Raw genomic sequence first — 26,947 nt, 5'->3', positions numbered from 1 at the left:
ATCAGCTCCTCTCCTACTTTGAGCATACCTACGTTAGGGGGCCAGGAGTAGATGGACGCTTTGGAAAGGCAAGGTTTACTCCAGAGGTCTGGAATCATTATGCTGACGCTTTGGCCTCTGCCCCCCAAGACCACGAATTGCTGCGAGGGGTTTCATAACGCCTTACAAGCACTCTTTCTTTGTGCTCATCCTACCGTGTGGAAACTGTTCAATGGACTCATTAGTGACATGGCAATTCATAGACTTACAGCCCAGAATGCTGAGGTACTGAATGTTGAGCATCCACGAAGCAAGTATGTCCAGCTAGCTGAACGACTGCGTGTGAAAGTGGCTGATTATCACAATCAAGGAGACAAGCTGCGGTATCTACGAGCGATCAGCAACATGCAGGCACGATAGACAAGACCAGCAATATTTGTAGAATAAGAATAGAAGAAGCTTTGAAACTGTTATTCAATAAGCAATCTTACGTTAAAATCAATGATGAATATAGTATTTTCTTTTTTTGGACGTTTAATTTTTTGTTTTCCCAATACTTGTCTGTAAATAATCGTCCGTACACAATTGTCCGTACACAATTGTCCTTGTACACAATTGCCCTGTACACAATTGTCTGTACACAATTGTCCTTGTACACAATTGCCATGTACACAATTGCCATGTACACAATTGTCCTTGTACACAATTGCCCTGTACACAATTGTCTGTACACAATTGTCCTTGTACACAATTGCCCTGTACACAATTGTCCTTGGACACAATTGTCCTTGGACACAATTGTCCTTGGACACAATTGTCCGTACACAATTATCTTGTACACAATTGTCATGGAACCAATTTTTATTCTATGTCAAAATTCAATAATTTCCTTTTCCCTTTTTTTTCCAATAGGTAACAAGGCATCGTGGACACTAAACTGGCTCAAGAACTGGCGGGACAAGGACACCAAGTTTGCCTAATGGACGACATCGCTATGGAGGAACACAGCTCTCCGGCCACCATCATCATGTGGAGCAGCTAAGCCTCTTCATCCTCGGTTTGGGTAAGTGACAATCCATGTATGTATGGTCTAAGGAGCGGTCATGGCACATGTACATACATGTATGTGTAAACATGTATATACAGTCAGCTGTCATGGCACTCGGGAAGTCACACCAGGGGGCTGTGTGGCCCTGTAGGCCTCTACACCACCACACAGCCTCCCGCAACCCGCTCTACAGCACCACACAGCCTCCCGCAGCCCCGTCTACACCACCACACTTCCTCCTCCAGCCTCTGTCTCCCCCCTCCAGTCCCTGACGCCCCCCCCTCCAGCCTCCTTCCTAATTTAGAGCTTTTGGGTTTTTTTATCAGCATAAATTGTCATTTAAGAAACGATTGTCCATTCAAGAAGAGATTTGTGTTGGCAGATTATCCTAGGAAAGCGTGTTAGATGATAATAATCGTGCTGCCCATCTCACCCGACGAGCAAGCAGCACCAGGGTGGATAAAAATCTTGAATTTTTTAAAAAAAATCAAAAAAATCAGATTTTTTTGATTTAAATCAGATTTTTTTGATTTAAATCATTTGATTGCAGTTTTCATAATGTGATTTCAAACGGCAAACAAGTCCTTGGATATCCTTTTGACAGTATTTGCACTTTGCTCTTGCACCTTTCTTTCCAAGATCTGCTGCTGGCATCTCAACAAAATGAACCCAAATAGGGTCTCTCTTACGACCTGCTGCCATGGCTCACACAGATCACTTATGAAGTTTGATTGTTACTACAGCCTGAGCCAAGCACTGCTGATGTTACTACAGCCTGAGCCAAGTACTGCTGACTATCCAACAAGTTTGGGCATGTCAACTGAATGCAGGGAAAAAGAAACTAAACCAAAACTGAAACCAAGCTAGAAGTGTGGAATTAAAGGGGCAGTATGAACAAAATGTGGAGGCTATTAATAGTTTATACAATTAAGACATGCTGCTTTTAAACACCTACCTATTGCCATATAGTAAAACAAAAAAGATTTTTACTTACTTTGGGGTCCCCCCCTCACCCTGGCGTTAGATCGTTGCCCCTAGTTTCGTCCGTGTAACTATGGGCGCACATGCACACTGCTCTCACTTCTCATTTTAATTGTGATTTATATTAAAAAAAAACCTTTTGATTTAAATCAGTGATTTAAATCATGATTAAAATCTTGATTTAAATCGATCCGATTTAAATAGAAAAAAATCTTTTGATTTAAATCGTGATTTAAATCATGATTTAAATCGGCGTGATTTAAATCAGTCCACCCTGAGCAGCACCCTTGTTCGTTGGGTGAATTGACCTTTTAAGGGAGCCCGACGTACTCACTAAATTGTCCCTATCCCTAAGTTTTTTTGGATGCAGATTGCTCTCACACGAGTGTTTTTTTGATTTGGAAAAGAAAAGAAATGAGGATGGAGAATCAAAACTTTAAGGCTAAAAAATATACTCACACATATATACACCAACTGTATAGACACACATATAAATATTTATGGTGTATACATTAGGCTATAAGACCTGGAGACTTATTACACATGCTGCCACTAGGTTTATTTTCTTTTCTTAAAAAAAAAAACAAAAAACTGTCGCTGTCAGGAGTGGGATTCGAACCCACGCCTCCACGTGGTGACTGCAGACGCTGAACACGCTCCCTGGTGCACAACAGCTTGCACCTCCAGGGACCAGTACTGCTGCTGTCAAGGAGTGGGATTTGAACCCACGCCTCCACATGTGGTGACTGCAGACGCTTAACACGCTCCCTGGTGCACAACAGCTTGCACCTCCAGGGACCAGTACTGCTGCTGTCAGGAGTGGGATTCGAACCCACGCCTCCACGGGAGACTGCAACCTGAACACAGTGCCTTAGACCACTAGGCCATCCTGACTGCTGACATTGACATGCTCCCTGGTGACACAAGAGTTTGCACCACCAGGGACTTCAGTACAGATCTGCTGTCCAAATCAGACATTGGGGCCCCTGGTGGGACTTCTGGCAAAGCCAGAGGGGACATTGGGATGTCATTTGAAAGCTAATTACCAGACTGAGGTGAGGGAGCAGTTCTTGGGGCTGTGTGGTGCTCTGTTGGGCATTTGTGCACCCTTAAGCCTGCACCACAAGGACCACTTTTATCCATGGACAGCCAGGCTCTGACCCCCTGAATTCAAATTCCATTTGAATTCAAATACAACACAAAAAACACAAAAAGTTGTGCATACAACTTATACCACAATGAACAGATTACTAATAAAACAATCCACCAGGAGTTAACAGTGGACATGTGGAGCTTTCATGTAGCCTCACTGTGCCCAGTAACATTGGCTGGTCACCCTACATGAGAAAAAATTGTAATATTCCAATATTCTAAACTCTGTCCCTGTCTAATTTCTTTGTAACAAGACATCAGATGATCGTAGATAAAGGCATTTTATTCAACTTTTCACAAAGTTAACAGAGAGGCTGTAAAAACATCAAGAGACATTTTTTGGCTTAAAAAAAAAAAAAAAATGTAAACTGATGAATCAGCTGGTAAGTGTTTTTGGATGTACAGTGGTCAGATGGATTTGAGAAGGACGTTCTCTCGGCAGACGGGTGCCTGTTATACCCTATAGAATATATTCAGTGTACACGTCCTGGTGTGAAAAGAACCTAATATATATATTTTTTTTTTTTACTCCAAAAACAGAAAAAAAAAACAGAGTGAAGGCCATCAGTTTCCACCAGACACAAACAAACCTAAGTTTGCTTCGGCCAGAAATCACTCGAAATAAAAGGGTTTCCAGGACCTTCAGGCCCCTGAAGATTAAAACTAGCGAAGAGACTGGGGGGGGTGAAAACTAAATTATATATATATATACACACACACCACCTGCCCAGACTGGACTGATGACGACCCGACCAGAACCCGTGTGAGGCCTAGTCGGCCCCGGTAACTGAAAAGGCCACTACTGTTATGCTTTTAATCCTTTCCCAGTCATATAAAAGAATTTTAAAAAAAATGGCCGGAGAGTTGCTATATGGCGCAAGTTCCCCCCCCAAAAAAAGTTTCTAACACATTCAGTTACAAATGTGTAATTTTCCTACATCTGAGGGGGAAAAGGCCACCATGGAGGTGTGTGTAAGAAGGTATGGCCGCTCCCAGGGTCCTCCATCACATACAGAGGCCTAGAGACATCACCGGCCTCACACGGCCCCGAACTACGCGCACAGACTGAAGAAGAAGGGGCTCCGCCATTACCTGAGGAGATTGTGCGCCTCCATGCTGCGGTTCTGGAGCACACCACGGCCACACGGAGCGGGGTGGACGGCATTATGGTATCAGGCCGCCGAGATCTCCCCCTCACGAAAACCTCCTGACTCGGCGGAGACACGGTGAGGAGGACCGCAGCCGCTGCTACAGATGGCGGCACTTCCGCCTGTGCTCCGCCACCACAGGAACTAAAATGGCGGCCGGGCGGGGAAGTGACGTGTGGTGAGGAGACGTGGGAGGCCGGACTGAGTCATGGAGGAGGCGACGGTGGTGTCGTAATGTTTGCTGTGGAGAGCGCAGCAGAGGAGCGGAGCTGTCAGCGGGGAAGAGCGCGGCACAACACAAAGCCCGGAGGAGGGAGCGGCGACACCCCGCAGAGGACAGAAGGGAGACGGTGTGTGGGGGGAGAGAGTGGGGAGCAGAGGCTGAGCATGGGGGGGAGCAGAGGCTGAGCATGGGGGGGAGCAGAGGCTGAGCATGGGGGGAGCAGAGGCTGAGCATGGGGGGGAGCAGAGGCTGAGCATGGGGGGGGGAGCAGAGGCTGAGCATGGGGGGGGGAGCAGAGGCTGAGCATGGGGGGGGGAGCAGAGGCTGAGCATGGGGGGGGGAGCAGAGGCTGAGCATGGGGGGGGGAGCAGAGGCTGAGCATGGGGGGGGGAGCAGAGGCTGAGCATGGGGGGGGGAGCAGAGGCTGAGCATGGGGGGGGGAGCAGAGGCTGAGCATGGGGGGGGGAGCAGAGGCTGAGCATGGGGGGGGGGAGCAGAGGCTGAGCATGGGGGGGGGGAGCAGAGGCTGAGCATGGGGGGGGGAGCAGAGGCTGAGCATGGGGGGGGGGAGCAGAGGCTGAGCATGGGGGGGGGGGAGCAGAGGCTGAGCATGGGGGGGGGGGAGCAGAGGCTGAGCATGGGGGGGGGGGAGCAGAGGCTGAGCATGGGGGGGGGGAGCAGAGGCTGAGCATGGGGGGGGGGAGCAGAGGCTGAGCATGGGGGGGGGGAGCAGAGGCTGAGCATGGGGGGGGAGCAGAGGCTGAGCATGGGGGGGGAGCAGAGGCTGAGCATGGGGGGGGGGAGCAGAGGCTGAGCATGGGGGGGGAGCAGAGGCTGAGCATGGGAGGGGGAGCAGAGGCTGAGCATGGGGGGGGAGCAGAGGCTGAGCATGGGGGGGGGGAGCAGAGGCTGAGCATGGGGGGGGGAGCAGAGGCTGAGCATGGGGGGGGGAGCAGAGGCTGAGCATGGGGGGGAGCATGGGGAGGAGCAGAGGCTGAGCATGGGGGGGGAGCAGAGGCTGAGCATGGGGGGGAGCATGGGGAGGAGCAGAGGCTGAGCATGGGGGGGGAGCAGAGGCTGAGCATGGGGGGGGAGCAGAGGCTGAGCATGGGGGGGGAGCAGAGGCTGAGCATGGGGGGGGAGCAGAGGCTGAGCATGGGGGGGGAGCAGAGGCTGAGCATGGGGGGGGAGCAGAGGCTGAGCATGGGGGGGAGCAGAGGCTGAGCATGGGGGGGGAGCAGAGGCTGAGCATGGGGGGGGGAGCAGAGGCTGAGCATGGGGGGGGGAGCAGAGGCTGAGCATGGGGGGGGGAGCAGAGGCTGAGCATGGGGGGGGGGAGCAGAGGCTGAGCATGGGGGGGGGAGCAGAGGCTGAGCATGGGGGGGGGAGCAGAGGCTGAGCATGGGGGGGGGAGCAGAGGCTGAGCATGGGGGGGGGAGCAGAGGCTGAGCATGGGGAGGAGCAGAGGCTGAGCATGGGGGGGGAGCAGAGGCTGAGCATGGGGGGGGAGCAGAGGCTGAGCATGGGGGGGGAGCAGAGGCTGAGCATGGGGGGGGAGCAGAGGCTGAGCATGGGGGGGGGAGCAGAGGCTGAGCATGGGGGGAGCAGAGGATGGTGCTTGGGGGGCGGAGCCGGAGCTGGAGTGTGGTGGACGGGAGATAAAACACAACCTTAGTATGTAGGGCTGTGGAGTCGGAGTCGGAGCTCATTTTGGTGGAGTCGGAGTTGGTATAAAATGGACCGATTCCGACTCCTAAAATATATAATAAATTGGGTACAGTAGTTCAATGCAGAATGTGCTGAATATTTTTTCATAGGAATTTGGGAAAGTTATGAAATGTCCTATAAATGGCTGTTCTATTCCTGATCTAAGGCTACATTCACACACAGCGTTTTTGCTGCGTTTTTTGAGGATACGTTTTTCAGTTGCAAAAGCAGATCAGCTTTTTAAAAACTGCATCACCTGAAAGGTTTTTGAGCTCATAGATAATGTTTTCAATATCAGAGCAGATTTCTAATCTGCTTTTATTTATATATCTGTCTATCCATATCATATCTGTACCAAAAAGAATGAAAGCCGGATAGCACACAGACTAACACTCCTTTTTTTTAGCACCAGTCAGGTCCACCTCATAGCTGCCCAAAAGGACGCCCAGGACAGGCATTGCTCGTCTTCAGTAACATCAACTGATAGTTGGAATAAATATACTGCATTCACCACCACATCTTCTTAAGGTGCAGGCTTTATTTTCAAGTGTAGGGGTGTGCAGTATGAGGTTCTGCCCCCCCCAGGTTTGATCCTGGCTACGCCCATGATGTGGATGTAGCCTGAGGATCTAGGCTTTGTCTTAGCCGAGATAAGTCATAGTGTGTGTGTGTGTGTGTGTATATATATATATATACACACACACACTACAGACCAAAGGTTTGGACACACCTCAATCAAAGCGTATTCTTTATTTTCATGACTATGGTTTAATAAGTGGGATTTCTTGCCTTATAAATGGGGTTGGGACCATCAGTTGTGCAGAGGTCTGGTGGATACACAGCTGATAGTCCTACTGAATAGACTATTAGAATTTGTATTATGGCAAGAAAAAAGCAGCTGAGTAAAGAAAAACGAGTGGCCATTATTACTTTAAGAAATGAAGGTCAGTCAGTCCGAAAAATTGGGAAAACTTTGAAAGTGTCCCCACGTGCAGTGGCAAAAACCATCAAGCGCTACAAAGAAACTGGCTCACATGAGGACCGCTCCAGGAAAGGAAGACCAAGAGTCACCTCTGCTGCGGAGGATAAGTTCATCCGAGTCACCAGCCTCAGAAATCGCAGGTTAACAGCAGCTCAGATCAGAGACCAGGTCAATGCCACACAGAGTTCTAGCAGCAGACACATCTCTACAACAACTGCTAAGAGGAGACTTTGTGCAGCAGGCCTTCATGGTAAAATAGCTGCTAGGAAACCACTGCTAAGGACAGGCAACAAGCAGAAGAGACTTGTTTGGGCTAAAGAACTCAAGGAATGGACATTAGACCAGTGGAAATCTGTGCTTTGGTCTGATGAGTCCAAATTTGAGATCTTTGGTTCCAACCACCTTGTCTTTGTGCGACGCAGAAAAGGTGAACGGATGGACTCTACATACCTGGTTCCCACCGTGAAGCATGGAGGAGGAGGTGTGATGGTGTGGGGGTGCTTTACTGGTGACACTGTTGGGGATTTATTCAAAATTGAAGGCATACTGAACCAGCATGGCCACCACAGCATCTTGCAGCGGCATGCTATTCCATCCGGTTTGTGTTTAGCTGGACCATCATTTATTTTTCAACAGGACAATGACCTCAAACACACCTCCAGGCTGTGTAAGGGCTATTTGACCAAGAAGGAGAGTGATCGGGTGCTACGCCAGATGACCTGGCCTCCACAGTCACCAGACCTGAACCCAATCGAGATGGTTTGGGGTGAGCTGGACCGCAGAGTGAAGGCCAAAGGGCCAACAAGTGCTAAGCATCTCTGGGAACTCCTTAAAGACTGTTGGAAGACCATTTCCAGTGACTACCTCTTGAAGCTCATCAACAGAATGCCAAGAGTGTGCAAAGCAGTAATCAAAGCAAAAGGTGGCTACTTTGAAGAACCTAGAATATAAGACACATTTTCAGTTGTTTCACACTTTTTTGTTAATTATATAATTCCACATGTGTTAATTCATAGCTTTGATGCCTTCAGAGTGAATCTACAATTTTCATAGTCATGAAAATAAAGCAAACTCTTTGAATGAGAAGGTGTGTCCAAACTTTGGTCTGTACAGCCATGGCTAAAAATTTTGAGAATGACACAAATAATAATTTTTACAAAGTCTACTGCTTCATTTTTTCTAATGGCAATTTGCATATACTCCAGAATGTTATAAAGAGTGATCAGCTTAACAGCAATTACTTGCAAAGTCAATATTTGCCTAGAAAATTAACTTTATCCCCCAAAACACATTTCAACATCATTGCAGCCCTGCCTTAAAAAGGACCAGCTAACATTGTTTCAGTGATTGCTCCATTAACACAGGTGTGGGTGTTGATGAGGACAGGGCTGGAGATCAATCTGTCATGATTAAGTAAGAATGACACCACTGGACACTTTAAAAGGAGGCTGGTGCTTGGCATCATTGTTTCTCTTCTGTTAACCATGGTTATCTCTAAAGAAACACGTGCAGTCATCATTGCACTGCACAAAAATGGCCTAACAGGGAAGAGTATCGCAGCTAGAAAGAATGCACCTCAGTCAACAATCTATCGCATCATCAAGAACTTCAAGGAGAGAGGTTCCCTTGTTGCCAAAAAGGCTCCAGGGCGCCCAAGAAAGACCAGCAAGCGCCAGGACCGTCTCTGAAAAGTGCTTCAGCTGTGGGATCGGACTACCAGCAGTGCAGAGCTTGCTCAGGAATGGCAGCAGGCAGGTGTGAGTGCTTCTGCACACGCTGTGAGGCGGAGACTCTTGGAGCAAGGCCTGGTCTCAAGGAGGACAGCAAAGAAGCCACTTCTCTCCAGAAAAAACATCATGGACAGACTGATATTCTGCAAGAGGTACAGGGAGTGGACTGCTGAGGACTGGGGTAAAGTCATTTTCTCTGATGAATCCCCTTTTCGATTGTTTGGGACATCTGGAAAACGGCTTATTCGGAGAAGACCAGGTGAGCGCTACCACCAGTCTTGTCTCATGCCAACTGTCAAGCATCCTGAAACCAGGGCCGCCATCAGGGCATGACAGGCCTTACATGTGTATGGGGCCCGGTGATTAGGGGGGCCCGACCATGCTGGCAGCCCGATCCGCGCTGGGGCCCCCCTACATTTTATACAGGCTTCTGCAGCTATATTTTAAATTCAGACTCAGCGCCTGCCGGGCCCCTCGGGCAGGCCCCCCCCCCCGCACCATGGTCCAGCCAGTGCCGAAATCCCCCCCTGCACAATGGTCCAGCCACAGCTCCGCCCTCACCTGACGTCACACACTGCTCTGCTCCTCCACTTCCTCATTCAGTCAGTGTGCCACGTGGGACTGGGAGAGGGAGGGAGCCTCGCCGCTGGAGCACAGCCAGATAACAAGGTAAGAATTTTTTTTTTTGAGAGCGGCTATCCAGGGAGCCTGGGGCATAATGCTGGACACTGGGGGCAGAATGCTGGACACTGGGGGCAGAATGCTGGACACTGGGGGCAGAATGCTGGACGCTGGGGACAGAATGCTGGACGCTGGTGGCAGAATGCTGGATATGAGGGCAGACTGTGAGACGGGGCAGAATGCTGGACATGGGGCAGAAGAATGCTGGACGCTGGGGCAGAATTCTGGACATGGGGCAGAAGAATGCTGGACGCTGGGGCAGAATTCTGGACATGGGGCAGAATGCTGGAGACTGAGGCAGAATGCTGGACATGGGGGCAGGCTGTGAGCTGGGGCAGAATGTTGGATACAGATACTGCACAGTACCACTCATCCTGTATATATATACACTGCACAGTACCACTCCTGTATATGTATATACTGCACAGTACCACTCCTGTATATATACACTGCACAGTACCACTCCTGTATATGTATATACTGCACAGTACCACTCCTGTATATGTATATACTGCACAGTACCACTCTTGTATATGTATATACTGCACAGTACCACTCCTCCTATATATACACTGCACAGTACCCCTCCTCCTGTATATATACACTGCACAGTACCCCTCCTCCTGTATATATACACTGCACAGTATCCCTCCTGTATATATACACTGCACAGTACCCCTCCTGTATATATACCCTGCACAGCACCACTCCTATATATACACTGCACAGTACCCCTCCTCCTGCATATATGCACTGCACAGTACTACTCCTGTCCTGTATATATACACTGCACAGTACCACTCCTGTTCTGCATATATGCACTGCACAGTACCACTCCTGTCCTGTATATACACTGCACAGTACCACTCCTGTCTATATACACTGCACAGTCCCACTCCTGTATATATACACTGCACAGTACCACTCCTGTATATGTATATACACAGCACCACTCCTGTCTATATACACTGCACAGTCCCACTCCTGTATATATACACTGCACAGTACCACTCCTGTCCTGCATATACACACTGCACAGTAACACTCCTGTACATATACACTGCACAGTACCACTCCTGTATATACACTGCACAGTACCACTCCTGTCCTGTATATATACACTGCACAGCACCACTCCTCCTGTCCTGTATATATGCACTGCACAGTACCACTCCTGTCCTGTATATATGCACAGCACCACTCCTGTCCTGTATATATGCACTGCACAGCACCACTCCTGTCCTGTATATATACACTGCACAGCACCACTCCTCCTGTCCTGTATATATACACTGCACAGTACCACTCCTATATATACACTGCACAGTAACCCTCCTCCTGCATATATGCACTGCACAGTACCACTCCTGTCCTGTATATATACACTGCACAGTACCACTCCTCCTTTCCTGTATATATACACTGCACAGTACCACTCCTCCTGTCCTGTATATATACCCTGCACAGCACCACTCCTGTCCTGTATATATACACTGCACAGTACCACTCCTCCTGCATATATGCACTGCACAGTACCACTCCTGTCCTGTATATATACACTGCACAGTACCACTCCTGTCCTGAATATATCCACTGCACAGTACCACTCCTGTCCTGTATATATACACACTGCACAGTACCACTCCTGTCTATATACACTGCACAGTTCCACTCCTGTATATATACAATGCACAGTACCACTCCTGTCCTGCATATACACACTGCACAGTACCACTCCTCCTGTATATATACACTGCACAGTACCACTCCTGTATATAGAAAGTACCAAACAAAGAAGCAGTCAAAAAATCCATAAAACTATGATATTTATTAAAGATAATTTAAAACATTAATAGATATGGACACACAGTGTTTGGACAGGGAAAAGGAACAGCATATAAATGAACACAATGGTCATGAAGGGCCAACGAAGCTGCAAACACCCCGCCAGGATAGTAAAATGCAGAGCTAGATGGTATAGCTAATAAGAGTTAAGGGGTTATATAAAGTATAATAAGACAAATCATACAGCAAGTGCTACAATCCTTCATAAGAAGTATACCCTGACAAAGTGCAAATGCGCACATGCAAAATTGATGTATAATACACGTCATACTAATGACCTAATAAACTGCATTACTATACCTGAAGTACGGGGGGAAGCAGCAAGGTCGGTCCTATCCCCGACGCGCGTTTCGGAGCTAGAAAAACAACTTCCTCAGGGAAGCACCACTCCTCCTGTCCTGTATATATACACTGCACAGTACCACTCCTGTCCTGTATATATAAACTGCACAGCACCACTCCTCCTGTCCTGTATATATGCACTGCACAGTACCACTCCTCCTGTATATATAAACTGCACAGTACCACTCCTGTCCTGCATATACACACAGCACAGTACCACTCCTCCTGTATATATACACTGCACAGTACCACTCCTCCTGTCCTGTATATATGCACTGCACAGTACCACTCCTGTATATATGCACTGCACAGTACCACTCCTGTCCTGCATATACACACAGCACAGTACCACTCCTCCTGTATATATACACTGCACAGTACCACTCCTCCTGTCCTGTATATATGCACTGCACAGTACCACTCCTCCTGTATATATACACTGCACAGTACCACTCCTGTCTATACACACTGCACAGTACCACTCCTGTATATATACACTGCACAGTACCACTCCTGTCCTGTATATATACACTGCACAGTACCACTCCTCCTGTATATATACACTGCACAGCACCACTCCTCCTATATACACTGCACAGTACCCCTCCTCCTGTATATATACACTGCACAGTACCACTCGTGTCTTGTATATATACACTGCACAGCACCACTCCTCCTGTCCTGCATATATGCACTGCACAGTACCACTCATGCCATGTATATATATACACTGCACAGTACCACTCCTGTCTATATACACTGCACAGTCCCACTCCTGTCCTGCATATACACACTGCACAGTACCACTCCTGCATATATACATTGCACAGCACCACTCCTGTATATACACTGCACAGTACCACTCCTGTCCTGTATACACTGCACAGTACCACTCCTGTCCTGTATATATACACTGCACAGCACCACTCCTCCTGTCCTGCATATATGCACTGCACACTACCACTCATGTCCTGTCTATATACACTGCACAGTACCACTCTTGTCTATATACACTGCACAGTCCCACTCCTGTATATATACACTGCACAGTACCACTCCTGTCCTGCATATATACACTGCACAGCACCACTCCTCCTGTGATGTATATATACACTGCACAGCACCACTCCTGTATATATACACTCCACAGTATCACTCCTCCTGCATATATGCACTGCACAGTACCACTCCTGTCCTGTATATATACACTGCACAGTACCACTCCTGTCCTGAATATATCCACTGCACAGTACCACTCCTGTCCTGTATATATACACACTGCACAGTACCACTCCTGTCTATATACACTGCACAGTTCCACTCCTGTATATATACAATGCACAGTACCACTCCTGTATATATACACTGCACAGCACCACTCCTGTATATATACACTCCACAGTACCACTCCTCCTGCATATATGCACTGCACAGTACCACTCCTGTCCTGTATATATACACTGCACAGTACCACTCCTGTCCTGAATATATCCACTGCACAGTACCACTCCTGTCCTGTATATATACACACTGCACAGTACCACTCCTGCCTATATACACTGCACAGTTCCACTCCTGTATATATACACTGCACAGTACCACTCCTGTCCTGCATATACACACTGCACAGTACCACTCCTCCTGTATATATACACTGCACAGTACCACTCCTGTATATAGAAAGTACCAAACAAAGAAGCAGTCAAAAAATCCATAAAACTATGATATTTATTAAAGATAATTTAAAACATTAATAGATATGGACACACAGTGTTTGGACAGGGAAAAGGAACAGCATATAAATGAACACAATGGTCATGAAGGGCCAACGAAGCTGCAAACACCCCGCCAGGATAGTAAAATGCAGAGCTAGATGGTATAGCTAATAAGAGTTAAGGGGTTATATAAAGTATAATAAGACAAATCATACAGCAAGTGCTACAATCCTTCATAAGAAGTATACCCTGACAAAGTGCAAATGCGCACATGCAAAATTGATGTATAATACACGTCATACTAATGACCTAATAAACTGCATTACTATACCTGAAGTACGGGGGGAAGCAGCAAGGTCGGTCCTATCCCCGACGCGCGTTTCGGAGCTAGAAAAACAACTTCCTCAGGGAAGCACCACTCCTCCTGTCCTGTATATATACACTGCACAGTACCACTCCTGTCCTGTATATATAAACTGCACAGCACCACTCCTCCTGTCCTGTATATATGCACTGCACAGTACCACTCCTCCTGTATATATAAACTGCACAGTACCACTCCTGTCCTGCATATACACACAGCACAGTACCACTCCTCCTGTATATATACACTGCACAGTACCACTCCTCCTGTCCTGTATATATGCACTGCACAGTACCACTCCTGTATATATACACTGCACAGTACCACTCCTGTCCTGCATATACACACAGCACAGTACCACTCCTCCTGTATATATACACTGCACAGTACCACTCCTCCTGTCCTGTATATATGCACTGCACAGTACCACTCCTCCTGTATATATACACTGCACAGTACCACTCCTGTCTATACACACTGCACAGTCCCACTCCTGTATATATACACTGCACAGTACCACTCCTGTCCTGTATATATACACTGCACAGTACCACTCCTCCTGTATATATACACTGCACAGCACCACTCCTCCTATATACACTGCACAGTACCCCTCCTCCTGTATATATACACTGCACAGTACCACTCGTGTCTTGTATATATACACTGCACAGCACCACTCCTCCTGTCCTGCATATATGCACTGCACAGTACCACTCATGCCATGTATATATATACACTGCACAGTACCACTCCTGTCTATATACACTGCACAGTCCCACTCCTGTCCTGCATATACACACTGCACAGTACCACTCCTGCATATATACATTGCACAGCACCACTCCTGTATATACACTGCACAGTACCACTCCTGTCCTGTATATATACACTGCACACTACCACTCCTGTCCTGTATATATACACTGCACAGCACCACTCCTCCTGTCCTGCATATATGCACTGCACAGTACCACTCATGTCCTGTCTATATACACTGCACAGTACCACTCTTGTCTATATACACTGCACAGTCCCACTCCTGTATATATACACTGCACAGTACCACTCCTGTCCTGCATATATACACTGCACAGCACCACTCCTCCTGTGATGTATATATACACTGCACAGCACCACTCCTGTCCTGTATATATACACTGCACAGTACCACTCCTCCTGTATATATACACTGCACAGTACCACTCCTCCTGTATATATACACTGCACAGTACCACTCCTCCTGTATATATACACTGCACAGTACCACTCCTGTCCTGTATATATGCACTGCACAGTACCACTCCTGTCCTGTATATATACACTGCACAGTACCACTCCTGTCCTGCATATATGCATTGCACAGTACCACTCCTGTCCTGTATATATACACACTGCACAGTACCACTCCTGTCTATATACACTGCACAGTTCCACTCCTGTATATATACACTGCACAGTACCACTCCTGTCCTGCATATACACACTGCACAGTACCACTCCTCCTGTATTTATACACTGCACAGTACCACTCCTGTATATACACTGCACAGTACCACTCCTGTCTTGTATATATACACTCCACAGCACCACTCCTCCTGTCCTGTATATATACACTGCACAGCACCACTCCTCCTGTCCTGTATATATACACTGCACAGCACCACTCCTCCTGTCCTGTATATATACACTGCACAGCACCACTCCTCCTGTCCTGTATATATACACTGCACAGCACCACTCCTCCTGTCCTGTATATATACACTGCACAGCACCACTCCTGTCCTGTATATACACACTGCACAGTACCACTCCTGTCCTGCATATACACACAGCACAGTACCACTTTTCCTGTATATATACACTGCACAGTACCACTCCTGTCCTGTATATATACACTCCACAGCACCACTCCTCCTGTCCTGTATATATACACTGCACAGTACCACTCCTCCTGTCCTGTATATATGCACTGCACAGTACCACTCCTCCTGTCTATACACACTGCACAGTCCCACTCCTGTATATATGCACTGCACAGTACCACTCCTGTCCTGTATATATACACTGCACAGTACCACTCCTCCTGTATATATACACTGCACAGCACCACTCCTCCTGTATATACACTGCACAGTACCCCTCCTGTATATATACACTGCACAGTACCACTCGTGTCCTGTATATATACACTGCACAGCACCACTCCTGTCCTGCATATATGCACTGCACTATCCACTCATGCCCTGTCTATATACACTGCACAGTACCACTCCTGTCTATATACACTGCACAGTCCCACTCCTGTATATATACACTGCACAGTCCCACTCCTGTCCTGCATATACACACTGCACAGTACCACTCCTGCATATATACATTGCACAGCACCACTCCTGTATATAAACTGCACAGTACCACTCCTGTCCTGTATATATACACTGCACAGTACCACTCCTGTCCTGTATATATACACTGCACAGCACCACTCCTCCTGTCCTGCATATATGCACTGCACAGTACCACTCCTGTCTATATACACTGCACAGTCCCACTCCTGTATATATACACTGCACAGTCCCACTCCTGTCCTGCATATACACACTGCACAGTACCACTCCTGCATATATACATTGCACATCACCACTCCTGTATATACACTGCACAGTACCACTCCTGTCCTGTATATATACACTGCACAGTACCACTCCTGTCCTGTATATATACACTGCACAGCACCACTCCTCCTGTCCTGCATATATGCACTGCACAGTACCACTCCTGTCTATATACACTGCACAGTACCACTCCTGTCTATATACACTGCACAGTCCCACTCCTGTATATATACACTGCACAGTACCACTCCTGTCCTGCATATATACACTGCACAGCACCACTCCTCCTGTGATGTATATATACTGCACAGCACCACTCCTGTCCTGTATATATACACTCCACAGTACCACTCCTCCTGTATATATACACTGCACAGTACCACTCCTCCTGTATATATACACTGCACAGTACCACTCCTCCTGTCCTGTATATATGCACTGCACAGTACCACTCCTCCTGTATATATACACTGCACAGTACCACTCCTCCTGTCCTGTATATATACACTGCACAGCACCACTCCTCCTGGCCTGTAAATATGTACTGCACAGTACCACTCCTGTCCTGCATATATACACTGCACAGCACCACTCCTCCTGTGATGTATATATACACTGCACAGCACCACTCCTGTCCTGTATATATACACTCCACAGTACCACTCCTCCTGTATATATACACTGCACAGTACCACTCCTCCTGTATATATACACTGCACAGTACCACTCCTGTCCTGTATATATGCACTGCACAGTACCACTCCTGTCCTGTATATATGCACTGCACAGTACCACTCCTGTATATATACACTGCACAGTACCACTCCTCCTGTCCTGTATATATACACTGCACAGCACCACTCCTCCTGGCCTGTAAATATGCACTGCACAGTACCACTCCTGTCCTGTATATTTACACTGCACAGCACCACTCCTGTCCTGTATATATACACTGCACAGTACCACTCCTGTCCTGCATATACACTCTGCACAGTACCACTCCTCCTGTCCTGTATATATATGCACTGCACAGTACCACTCCTCCTGTATATATACACTGCACAGTACCACTCCTGTATATACACTGCACAGTACCACTCCTGTCCTGTATATATACACTCCACAGCACCACTCCTCCTGTCCTGTATACATACACTGCACAGCACCACTCCTTCTGTCCTGTATATATACACTGCACAGTACCACTCCTGTCCTGTATATATACACTGCACAGCACTACTCCTCCTGTCCTGTATATACACACTGCACAGCACTAATCCTCCTGTCCTGTATATATACACTGCACAGCACCACTCCTGTCCTGTATATACACACTGCACAGTACCACTCCTGTCCTGCATATACATACAGCACAGTACCACTCCTCCTGTATATATACACTGCACAGTACCACTCCTCCTGTCCTGTATATATGCACTGCACAGTACCACTCCTCCTGTATATATACACTGCACAGTACCACTCCTGTCTTTACACACTGCACAGTCCCACTCCTGTATATATACACTGCACAGTACCACTCATGTCCTGTATATATACACTGCACAGTACCACTCCTCCTGTATATATACACTGCACAGCACCACTCCTATATACACACTGCACAGTACCCCTCCTCCTGTATACACTGCACAGTACCACTCGTGTCCTGTATATATACACTGCACAGCACCACTCCTCCTGTGATGTATATATACACTGCACAGCACCACTCCTGTCCTGTATATATACACTCCACAGTACCACTCCTCCTGTATATATACACTCCACAGTACCACTCCTCCTGTATATATACACTGCACAGTACCACTCCTCCTGTATATATACACTGCACAGTACCACTCCTCCTGTCCTGTATATATGCACTGCACAGTACCACTCCTCCTGTATATATACACTGCACAGTACCACTCCTCCTGTCCTGTATATATACACTGCACAGCACCACTCCTCCTGGCCTGTAAATATGCACTGCACAGTACCACTCCTGTCCTGTATATTTACACTGCACAGCACCACTCCTGTCCTGTATATATACACTGCACAGTACCACTCCTGTCCTGCATATACACACTGCACAGTACCACTCCTCCTGTCCTGTATATATATGCACTGCACTGTACCACTCCTCCTGTATATATACACTGCACAGTACCACTCCTGTATATACACTGCACAGTACCACTCCTGTCCTGTATATATACACTCCACAGCACCACTCCTCCTGTCCTGTATACATACACTGCACAGCACCACTCCTCCTGTCCTGTATATTTACACTGCACAGTACCACTCCTGTCCTGTATATATACACTGCACAGCACTACTCCTCCTGTCCTGTATATATACACTGCACAGCACCACTCCTGTCCTGTATATACACACTGCACAGTACCACTCCTGTCCTGCATATACATACAGCACAGTACCACTCCTCCTGTATATATACACTGCACAGTACCACTCCTCCTGTCCTGTATATATGCACTGCACAGTACCACTCCTCCTGTATATATACACTGCACAGTACCACTCCTGTCTTTACACACTGCACAGTCCCACTCCTGTATATATACACTGCACAGTACCACTCCTGTCCTGTATATACACACTGCACAGTACCACTCCTCCTGTATATATACACTGCACAGCACCACTCCTATATATACACTGCACAGTACCCCTCCTCCTGTATACACTGCACAGTACCACTCGTGTCCTGTATATATACACTGCACAGCACCACTCCTCCTGTCCTGCATATATGCACTGCACAGTACCACTCATGCCCTGTGTATATATATACACTGCACAGTACCACTCCTGTCTATATACACTGCACAGTCCCACTCCTGTATATATACACTGCACAGTCCCACTCCTGTCCTGCATATACACACTGCACAGTACCACTCCTGCATATATACATTGCACAGCACCACTCCTGTATATACACTGCACAGTACCACTCCTGTCCTGTATATATACACTGCACAGTACCACTCCTGTCCTGTATATATACACTGAACAGCACCACTCCTCCTGTCCTGCATATATGCACTGCACAGTACCACTCATGTCCTGTATATATACACTGCACAGTACCACTCCTGTCTATATACACTGCACAGTCCCACTCCTGTCCTGCATATATACACTGCACAGCACCACTCCTCCTGTGATCTATATATACACTGCACAGCACCACTCCTGTCCTGTCTATATACACTGCACAGTACCACTCCTGTCTATATACACTGCACAGTACCACTCCTGTCCTGTATATATGCACTGCACAGTACCACTCCTGTCCTGTATATATGCACTGCACAGTACCACTCATGTCCTGTATATATACACTGCACAGTACCACTCCTGTCTATATACACTGCACAGTCCCACTCCTGTATATATACACTGCACAGTACCACTCCTGTCCTGCATATATACACTGCACAGCACCACTCCTCCTGTGATGTATATATACACTGCACAGCACCACTCCTGTCCTGTATATATACACTCCACAGTACCACTCCTCCTGTATATATACACTGCACAGTACAACTCCTGTCCTGTATATATACACTGCACAGCACCACTCCTGTCCTGTATATATGCACTGCACAATACCACTCCTGTCCTGTATATATACACTGCACAGTACCACTCCTGTCCTGCATATGTACACTGCACAGTACCACTCCTCCTTTATCTATACACTGCACAGCGCCACTCCTGTATATATACACTGCACAGTACCACTCCAGTCCTGTATATATGCACTGCACAGTACCTCTCCTCCTGTCCCGTTTATATGCACCGCACAGTACCACTCCTATATATATACACTGCACAGTACCACTACTCCTGTCCTGTGTATATACGCTGCACAGTACCAATCCTGTATATATACACTGCACAGTACCACTCCTGTATATATACACTCCACAGTACCACTCCAGTCCTGTATATATGCACTGCACAGTACCAATCCTGTATATATACACTGCACGACATCACTCCTCCTTTCCTGTATATATACACTGCACAGTACCACTCCTATATATACACTGCACAGTACCCATCCTCCTGCATATATGCACTGCACAGTACCACTCCTGTCCTGCATATATGCACTGCACAGTACCACTCCTGTCCTGTATATATACACACTGCACAGTACCACTCCTGTCTATATACACGGCACAGTCCCACTCCTGTATATATACACTGCACAGCACCACTCCTCCTGTCCTGCATATGTACACTGCACAGTACCACTCCTCCTTTATCTATACACTGCACAGCGCCACTCCTGTATATATACACTGCACAGTACCACTCCAGTCCTGTATATATGCACTGCACAGTACCTCTCCTCCTGTCCCGTTTATATGCACCGCACAGTACCACTCCTATATATATACACTGCACAGTACCACTACTCCTGTCCTGTGTATATACGCTGCACAGTACCAATCCTGTATATATACACTGCACAGTACCACTCCTGTATATATACACTCCACAGTACCACTCCAGTCCTGTATATATGCACTGCACAGTACCAATCCTGTATATATACACTGCACGACATCACTCCTCCTTTCCTGTATATATACACTGCACAGTACCACTCCTATATATACACTGCACAGTACCCATCCTCCTGCATATATGCACTGCACAGTACCACTCCTGTCCTGCATATATGCACTGCACAGTACCACTCCTGTCCTGTATATATACACACTGCACAGTACCACTCCTGTCTATATACACGGCACAGTCCCACTCCTGTATATATACACTGCACAGCACCACTCCTCCTGTCCTGTATATATACACTGCACAGCACCACTCCTGTCCTGTATATATACACTGCACAGTACCACTCGTGTCCTGTATATACACACTGCATAGTACCACTCCTATCCTGCATATACACACTGCACAGTACAACTCCTCCTGTATATATACACTGCACAGTACCACTCCTCCTGTCCTGTATATATGCACTGCACAGTACCACTCCTCCTGTATATATACACTGCACATTACCACTCCTCCTGTCCTGTATATATACACTGCACAGCACCACTCCTCCTGTATATATACACTGCACATTACCACTCCTCCTGTCCTGTATATATACACTGCACAGCACCACTCCTCCTGGCCTGTATATATGCACTGCACAGTACCACTCCTGTCCTGTATATTTACACTGCACAGCACCAGTCCTGTATACATACACTGCACAGTACCACTCCTGTCCTGCATATACACACTGCACAGTACCACTCCTCCTGCCCTGTATATATATGCACTGCACAGTACCACTCCTCCTGTATATATACACTGCACAGTACCACTCCTCCTGTATATATACACTGCACAGTACCACTCCTCCTGTATATATACACTGCACAGTACCACTCCTCCTGTATATATACACTGCACATTACCGCTCCTCCTGTATATATACACTGCACAGTACCACTCCTGTATATATACATTGCACAGTACCACTACTCCTGTCCTGTATATATACGCTTCACAGTACCACTCCTCCTGTCCTGTATATATACGCTGCACAGTACCACTCCAGTCCTGTATATATTCACTGCACAGTACCACTCCTCCTGTATATACACACTGCACAGTACCACTCCTCCTGTATATATACACTGCACATTACCACTCCTCCTGTATATATACACTGCACAGTACCACTCCTCCTGTCCTGTATATATACACTGCACAGTACCGCTCCTCCTGTATATATACACTGCACAGTACCACTCCTCCTGTATATATATACTCTGCACAGTACCACTCCTGTATATATACATTGCACAGTACCACTACTCCTGTCCTGTATATATACGCTGCACAGTACCACTCCTCCTGTCCTGTATATATACACTGCACAGTACCACTCCAGTCCTGTATATATTCACTGCACAGTACCACTCCTCCTGTATATACACACTGCACAGTACCACTCCTCCTGTGTATATATATACTCTGCACAGTACCACTCCTGTATATATACATTGCACAGTACCACTACTCCTGTCCTGTATATATACGCTGCACAGTACCACTCCTCCTGTCCTGTATATATACACTGCACAGTACCACTCCAGTCCTGTATATATACTCTGCACAGTACCACTCCTGTGTATATACACTGCACAGTACCACTCCTGTATATGTATATACTGCACAGTACCACTCCTCCTGTATATATACACTGCACAGTACCACTCCTGTATATATACACTGCACAGTACCACTCCTCCTGTATATATATACTGCGCAGTACCACTCCTTCTGTCCTGTATATATACACTGCACAGTACCACTCCTCCTGTATATACACACTGCACAGTACCACTCCTCCTGTATATATATATATATATATACACTTCACAGTACCACTCCAGTCCTGTATATATTCACTGCACAGTACCACTCCAGTCCTGTATATATTCACTGCACAGTACCACTCCTCCTGTATATACACACTGCACAGTACCACTCCTCCTGTATATATACACACTGCACAGTACAACTCCTCCTGTCCTGTATATATACACTGCACAGTACCACTCCTGTATATGTATATACCGCACAGTACCACTCCTCCTTTATATATACTCTGCACAGTACCACTCCTCCTGTGTATATACACTGCACAGTACCACTCCTGTATATGTATATACTGTACAGTACCACTCCACCTGTATATATACACACTGCAGAGTACCACTCCTGTATATGTATGTACTGCACAGTACCACTCCTCCTGTATATATACACTGCACAGTACCACTCCTATATATGTATATACTGCACAGTACCACTCATCCTGTATATATACACTGCACAGTACCACTCCTGTATATGTATATACTGCACAGTACCACTCCTCCTGTATATATACACTGCACAGTACCACTCCTATATATGTGTATACTGCACAGTACCACTCATCCTGTATATATACACTGCACAGTACCACTCCTGTATATGTATATACTGCACAGTACCACTCCTCCTGTATATATACACTGCACAGTACCACTCCTGTATATGTATATACTGCACAGTACCACTCCTCCTGTATATATACACTGCACAGTACCACTCCTGTATATGTATATACTGCACAGTACCACTCCTGTATATATATACACTGCACAGTACCACTCCTGTATATGTATATACTGCACAGTACCTCTCCTCCTGTATGACTGTGTTGACATAGGGCTAAACAACCCCTTGGCGCATTTCCTCAGCCCCACTTAACCATACAAATCAAAACTCAGAGACCAAGTGATGGGTGAAGGTCAGTCACAGCTTTATTAAATGTTTTCTTACCAACCATTTGAAAAGGCACTTAGCTTTCTTAAAAACGCGCTCGCTGCCTAATGCCCTACTCCATATTCGCAGGCAAGTCAGCCAGCAAGCCGTAATTTATGTGCCATTACTTCTCCACCGCCACGGAGGATCCTGTTTCTCAAACAGGACTCCGACCCCCACCCATCAGTAGCAATGCCTGCTCTATGCCATCTTGGAGACCGGATAAGATATCGAGCCCGATATTGTTCAAGTGCACCCCGTCAGGTCTCAATAAAGCAGCATTATCCCCTTCCAGTTGTCTGTGTCTAACAACCAAACCTCTCACGCACCATCTTAGAAATACAGGCGTGTATGGTCCTCCTAGTGCGCTCAACGGCAATACCATCCCTAGCTCCTTGCCACACCGCCCTCGGGACAATCTCAGACCAGACTAGCACCAATTCCTGAAAAAAAAAACCATGGAAACGTTCCATATCAGCCCGCATCATTGTGAGAAGCTCTGCCACCTGTACGATCATAGATCATTCCCCCCGCGTGCAGAATCCAAAATTATAGGACCCCTGGCTCCTCTTGCAATCGATACCACTTCCGGTAGAACTTGCGGCCATTGCAAGCCCCTGATGCCTCTCCACATGAAGGCCACGTCACGGAAACCTAGATGCCTCCCCCCAGGGCGGCACTCAGCTCGCTGTGCTGCTCAAAATATGTAGGAGTGTCCTAGTAACCAGACAGTCGGTCTAACGGCATCATAGGCTTGCCACGTAGACGAAGTCACCGACGAACGAACCAGCGACATCAAATGCTCGCGACCATCTCCTACAGATGCACCCGGGTCCGCTGATGGAGGAGGGACTCCATCCCCAGCATATTTATCGGGCAACGGGAGGCGGGTAACTGTCGGCGCAAGGGTGGACATGGACATACGCCCTACCGCGTCCGTAAGTGCCTGGACGGCAGCATCTGTGGCCTGCGCAGCTGCGAGAGACCTCTCAAGGGTAGCAAGACGAGCCTCGAGCTGACGCACAAGCTGTAACAGCTGCTTCTGATCTGCCATCTCTAGCCAGACCCTGGCGCTAGTATTATGTTACGGCGGCGGTACACGCTTAAAAAAATATAAATAAACGTGTTCGCCGCCCGGGGTCCACCGTGCGCCAGGTGATATAACCGCTGCTAGAGAGGCAGAGCACTATGGCGGTAATGTGCACGGGGTTAACTGCACTCTAAGTGCACAGAAGAGAGCTCTGTTATGCTCACAGAGCTGCAGGGAAAAGAATAAAGTGACACGCTACGTCTGTTCGGGGACACAGAATAACAGCGAAACTGTCACGGTAAAAATAGTCACAGAAGTAGCCTTAGGCAGCAGGACTACTCCCTCTAGACCTACCGTGAAATCAGACAGGAGGCGTCGCAACTGCACAGTACCACTCCTGTCCTGTATATATACACTGCACAGTACCACTCCTGTCCTGCATATATGCACTGCACAGCACCACTCCTGTTCTGCATATATGCACTGCACAGTACCACTCCTGACGTAGTATGCAACCATCCGCCCCAAGTCAGTCCCCAATAAAACATCAGTGGGCAGGTTTTCAGACACTCCCACCTCCCTCAACCCGCTCCCAGCACCCCAATCGAGATAAACTCGTGCCACTGGCAAAGGACAACGGGTGCCTCCAATCCCGGTGACAGTCAGGGTTTTCCCCTCAACAAACTTCAGGGGCCGCCAGTCCAGGACGGATGAGGGTTCGTTCAGCCCCGGTGTCCTTGAGGCCTGTAGCAAGATGGGCCCCCACCTGAACAAGTTGAACGTTGTCGTCAGCCCTCCCAACCACACCTCCCACCAAAAGAACAGAGGCGTTGGGCCCGGGGGCCTTGGCTGGGGGGTTCTTCGGCCTGTTCGGACAGGCGTAAAAGAAGTGACCAGGCCGCTGGCAGTGGTGACACAGGCGACTGTCAGTAGCCGGCCTGTTGTTGGCAACAGGGACAGGGCCTCCGGAGGGACGGCTAGCTGGGGCATTGGGGTTGGTTGCTGGCTTACCCCCTTTCCAGCTGGTGGCGACTGGCCTCCGCGTCTCGGGCTTCCGGTTGGCCTCGTGGTTGTCGGCGATCTGCGCCGCTTTGTCCGCGTTCGTTGGTTCGCGGTCCAGGATGAACTGTCGGACCTCAGCTGGGCAGAGATGCAGGAACTGGTCTTTGATCATCAGGTCCCGTAGCTGCTCAAAGGTTTCAACGGACAGTCCATGGATCCACTGGTCAAAGTGGGTCCTGAGTCCTTGCACCACATCACTGTAGCTATCATGTGGGCCACGTTGGAGGTGTCGGAACTTCTTTCGGTATACCTCAGGTGTCAGCCGATATTTGGCGATCAGCGCCTCTTTTATGGCGCGATAGGCATCATCATGCGCTTGCGGAAGAGAAGCAAACGCCTCCAGAGCTTTGCCTTTTAGCCCTGGGGTCAAGTACCTGGCCCATTGGTCTTCAGGCAGTCGGTACTGTCTGCAGGCTTTCTCAAAGGCTCGCAGAAACGTGTCCAAGTCCCCGTCCTTTTCCATCACGGGAAAATGCTCTGTCCGGGGTTTAGGAGTCTGGACGCTGCTGGGCTCACTGGTTCGGGCTGTGGGGGCATTCCACCCCCGCTGGAGCATCTACAGCTCATGGGCCCTCTGAGCTTCTGCATGGCGCTCAGCTCTCTCAGCCTGGGATTGACGCTCACGTTCGGCTCTCTCAGCCTGGGCTTGACGCTCGGCCTGGGCCTCCTGCCGATATTGCCGGATCAGTGTCAGACGACCCTCACTGTCTTCGGCAGGGAGTTCGTCCAAGGCCATTTGCAGATAGGGGTCCACCCCGTTATGGTTGAATGTGGGGCCAGCGCTCATGAGTGGAGCCTCTGCTGCAGCCCCATTGTTACTTGAGCCCGCTTCTGCGTTCGCTGGGCTCTGGTCGTTTTCCCGTTGCACCAGAGCCGCGATCATTTGGGCTTTGTTTTTTGTTCGTGGTGTCGATCCGCCACACCCCGCAGAGGGCAATAAGAGAT

The 26,947-nt window shown here is 47.9% G+C and overlaps 1 pseudogene; it reads left to right on the top strand.

The window, feature by feature from the left end:
- The first annotated feature begins 4,502 nt into the window (after positions 1-4,502).
- Positions 4,503-26,947, top strand: part of LOC141075934 (uncharacterized) — a 36,621-nt pseudogene continuing 14,176 nt past the window's right edge.

Source organism: Dendrobates tinctorius, unplaced genomic scaffold (assembly GCF_039654945.1).
Source record: "Dendrobates tinctorius isolate UK_male_01 unplaced genomic scaffold, ASM3965494v1 ptg000380l, whole genome shotgun sequence".
In the NCBI taxonomy this organism is placed as follows: Eukaryota; Metazoa; Chordata; class Amphibia; order Anura; family Dendrobatidae; genus Dendrobates; species Dendrobates tinctorius.
This window is presented reverse-complemented; position numbering and strand designations above follow the sequence as displayed.